General features: G+C 39.9%; 1 non-coding gene across 1 annotated transcript; it reads left to right on the top strand.

Annotated features, from left to right (window-relative positions):
• Positions 1 to 1,404: 1,404 nt before the first annotated feature.
• Positions 1,405 to 1,604, top strand: LOC119970823. The gene has a single exon (XR_005461685.1). It is a non-coding gene; the product is annotated as a U2 spliceosomal RNA (small nuclear RNA).
• The last annotated feature ends 2,870 nt before the right edge of the window (positions 1,605 to 4,474 follow it).

Below are 4,474 nucleotides of genomic sequence, written 5' to 3'. Positions count from 1 at the left end.
AAAAAAACATCCCAAGAATAGAACATTAAGGGGCAAAAGGAGAACTTAAAACAATCACAATTACTTGAGGAAAAAGTCCGTGGGCAAATTAATGGGACCGATGGCTGCCGAGTCCCCTAGATTTAATGATCCATGTTCTAGGGTCTCAAAAGAAATAGCACAAAGATAGTGATGCATTGGTTGTAATCTTCCAAAATTCCCTAATGTCTGAATGGTCCCAGCGGATTGAAGCTGTTCAAGAAAGGGGTGAGAAAGCAGGAAACTATAGGTCAGTTAGCCTAGTATCTGTCATTTGAAAAGATGTTAGAATCCATTATTGAGATGGTAGGACATTTAGAAAATCATAGGGAAGCACGATAGCACAGTCGTTAGCACAGTTACTTCACAGCTCCAGGGTCCCGGCTTGGGTCACTGTCTGTGCAGAGTCTGCATGTTCTCCCTGTGTCTGCATGGGTTTCCTCCGGGTGTTCTGGTTTTCCCCCACGATCCAAAGATGTGCAGGTTAGGTGAATTGGCCATGATAAATTGCCCTTAGTGTCCAAAAAGGTTCGGTGGGGTTAGGGGGATAGGAAGTGTGGGCTTAAGTGGGGTGCTCTTTCCAAGAGCCAGTGCAGACCTGATGGGCCTAATGGCCACCTTCTGCTCTGTAAATTCTATGATCTATGATAATACAATTGGGCAGAGTCAACATGGTTTTGGGAAAGAGGCATTATGTCTTTGTCAAATTTATTCATGTTCTTTGAGGATATAACGAGCACAAGCTTTGTACTTGAATTTCCAAAAGGCATTTGACATGGTGTCATATAAAAAGTTACTGTAGAAGGTAAGAATTTGTGGTGTCGGGGGTGATATATTAGCATGGAGAGAGAATTGGCAGGAAACAGGATAAGTAGGTCATTTTCAGGTTGGCCTAATGCAACAATTGTGGTGCCACAGGAATCGCTGCTGGGCCTCAGCTATTTACAATCTAAATAAACAACATAGATTAAGGGACCGAGTGGATCGTGGCCAAATTTGCTGTTGATACAAAGTTAGATAGGAAAGTAAGTTGTGAGAGGAGGATCCAAACAGTTTGCAAAGAGGAGACAAATATCGGAAGCACTTAACATGTACCGTTTGCCAAAAAGCAGAAGGAAAACTCCGTGAAGTAATTAAACTGAATTGGGAATCTGCAAAAAATATTCTGGACGTCTCAGAGCAGCAATCTACAGCAATTTGGGGAGGCAGTGTCGTAGTGTTTTTGTCACTGGACTAATAATCCAGAGATCCGGGGTAATGCTCTGGGAACCTGGGTTCAAATCCCACCACGCAGATGGTGGAATTTGAATTCAATAAAAATCTGGAATTAAAAGTCTAATGATGACCATGAAACCATTGTCGATTGTATTAAAAACCCTTCTGGTTATCGTTTCTCGACCTTTTGGCTAAGACCAAGTGTAGTATCTGCTTGGCCTTTTGGCTCAGATCTGGTATGTCTCTCTTGTGGGGACCATGAATTGGGATCAATTTGAATTTGAATTGGTTTTTGGAGCAGGCAAGGAGCTGGATTAGGGGTTCGCCCCTGTCCACACTCTGAGCCCTGGTTTAGTAACTCAGAAAAAGTAATTTAAAAATAACATTGGTTCACTAATGTCCTTTAGGGAAGGAAATCTCTCATCCTTACCTGGTCTGGTCTACATGTGACTCCAGACCAACAGCAATGTGATTGACTCTTAAATGCCCTCAGGGGTGGGCAATAAATGTTGGCCCAGCCAGTGACACCCACATCCCATGAACAAATTTTTAAAAACATATTGATAGGTTACATGAGTGGGCAACAAATTGGCAGATGGACTATAATATTGAAAAATGAGGTCCACTTTGGCAGGAAAAATAGAAAAGCAGAATATTATAATAAGTGGAGAGAGACTGCAGAATGGGCTGATGATGAGGTGAAAGGATTTTCTTATGAGAATAGGTTGAGTAAATTGGTATTATACTCATTGGAGTTCAAACGAATGAGAGGTGATCATTTTGAAATGGGTCTGGACAGGGTAGATGCTCCCCCTGTGGGGGAGTCGAGAACTGCAAAATACAATTTAAAAATAGAGGGTCACCCATTCAAGATGGAGATGAGGAGAGTTGTTCATCTTTGGAATTCTCTTCCACAAAGAGCACTGCAGGCAGTGGCGTGCAGAGGTCTGGTGATGCCCGGGGCAAATCTTGATTGTATGCCCCTAGGACTCAAGTATAAGGCCTAATATACTGAGAAATATTATGAGAAAGGAAAACATTTTGAATATATAAACACAGATGAAACATGAAATAAACGCATTATTCGATTTTAATATAAATCAATCAAATTTATTAAGTTCTTTTCCCTAAATGATACCTCCTGTCACAAAACACCTGAACTACTTCACTTTTTACATCAGCTGTGAGAAATTCTTTTTCAATGCTTATTAAAGCCAGGTTGGTCAGTCGCTCCTGTGACATAGAAGACCTCAGATATGTTTTTATTAATTTCAGTTTTGAAAATGACCTTTCACAGCTTGCGACTGAAAATGCGATTGTAAGCAGTAATCTGTATGAAACACACAGCGTCGGAAAGACATCGCTCCCATACTGCAGTAAAGACTCCAGAGCATCTTTAGGATCAGGGGGAACTCTATTCCCTCCAGCTCGAAGGAGCATCACAAAATCAATAATTTTGTCATATAACTGAATTGCAACCACATCATTGTCATAATAATTTGCAAAGTCTGAACATTCCTTTTTTAATTTCTCTCTTTCTTGTTCATCTTCAATCACTCCTGAATTCAAATTCAGAAAAAAAGAAAATCGGTCACTGAGTCTTTGAAGACGGACACTGCGGTCTTCAATTTCAGTTTTTAAATCTGTTCACAATCTCTACCATTACTCTATTCATTTCTTCTTGTGCCGTCAGTCCACTATCTCTTGCTGACTCTCCAGGCATTATTCTTCTTCTCCTTGTTCGTGCAATTGGTATTCCCCAATTTTGACAATATTCATTGGCTAAATCTATTGCATTGTGGATAATTTCATCATTCTTCAAATTCAAGATATGAATAAGTCCTCTCAGATCACAAGAAGCTTCATGGAACCCCATTTTCGGATCCTGCAAACGTTTTGAGACTTTATCCACTGATGATAAAACTGAGTACCAAAAATTTAATAAAGCTATAAACGGGAACTGTTGAATAGAGTTCAGTAGCGATCCTGCATCAAATTTAGTTTCCCTTGAAAATTCTCCTTCCAGCAGGTGTTGAAGGCTTGCAATAACGTTGTCACACTCTTCGTGGATTACTTGCACAGCATCATGGCTGGAACTCCATCTTGTGTCACACTGTCTTTTCACAGTCCGAGTGACAAATTATTTTAACACATCCCAACGAGAAGTAGATGAAGAAAAAAAAGTAGAGTTTTTCTAGAATGCCAAAAAATGTAACAACAACAGGTTGCACCTCACTTGCATGGACACAGGCCAAATTGAGGCTGTGGTTCTCGCAGTTCACAAACACAGCTTTTGGGTTAACTTCAAGAATTTTTTGTTGAACACCTCCTCTCACTCCAGCCATAACTGCTGCGTTATCATATGCTTGACCACGACAGTCATTCATGGAAATTTTGTCTTCTTCCAATTTTTCCTGAATTTTATTTACCAGGCTGACTGCATCTTTCTTGTTGACTTGAAAAAATCCCAGAAATGTCTCCTTTATTTCTACTTTTCTGTTTTCATCAATATGAATGTAACGCAGAATTTCAGAAACCTGATCTTCATGGGCAATATCTGGAGTTGAATCCAGCATTATGCTAAAATATTTTGCGTCCTTAATTTCGGAAATTATATTTTTCTTGACAGTTTCACCAAGAAGATTGATTGTTTCGTTTTGAATTCTGTTGGACAAGTAGGTGACACTTTTTGGTTTCTCTTTCCCTCTCTGCAAGTGTTTTGCTAAGATGTCATCATATTTGGCCAAAAGTCTGATTGTTGCTAGAAAGTTTCCTGTATTTTCACTGACTGTCTCCCCTGGCTCTGATAACCCAGATATTCCTTCTCCTCGATGTCCACGATAGGCCAGATTCTGTTTTGCCAGAAAGGATATAACCTCGACAATCCGTTCAGTTATAGCTTTCCATCTTTTCTTTTCAGCAGACATTTGCTGTTGAAGTTCAGCATCTATCGTAGTTGAATGATGGAGTCGAACTACAAGGTTCAGGTATTCCCTCATGTGAGCTCTATGAGAAGGGCTTTTCTTATGGTCAGGTATTGTTGGATTTAATTTTCTCCAAGTGGAGAAACCGTCTTCCTTTCCAAAGTTTGACACAGATAACAAATGCTCCTTTGAAAACAAAAAGCAAACAAAACAGTAGCATGCTTTCCGATATGGAGAGTATAACAACCATTTTCTCTCCACAATTTCTCCGTTTGTGGAAACTTTATCAAACCACTGTTTGGAAAATGATCTCCCAT

The sequence above is a fragment of the Scyliorhinus canicula genome, chromosome 8 (genome assembly GCF_902713615.1).
Source record: "Scyliorhinus canicula chromosome 8, sScyCan1.1, whole genome shotgun sequence".
In the NCBI taxonomy this organism is placed as follows: Eukaryota; Metazoa; Chordata; class Chondrichthyes; order Carcharhiniformes; family Scyliorhinidae; genus Scyliorhinus; species Scyliorhinus canicula.
The sequence above is the reverse complement of the archived record's forward strand: the minus strand, read 5'-3'. Positions and strand labels throughout refer to the sequence as shown.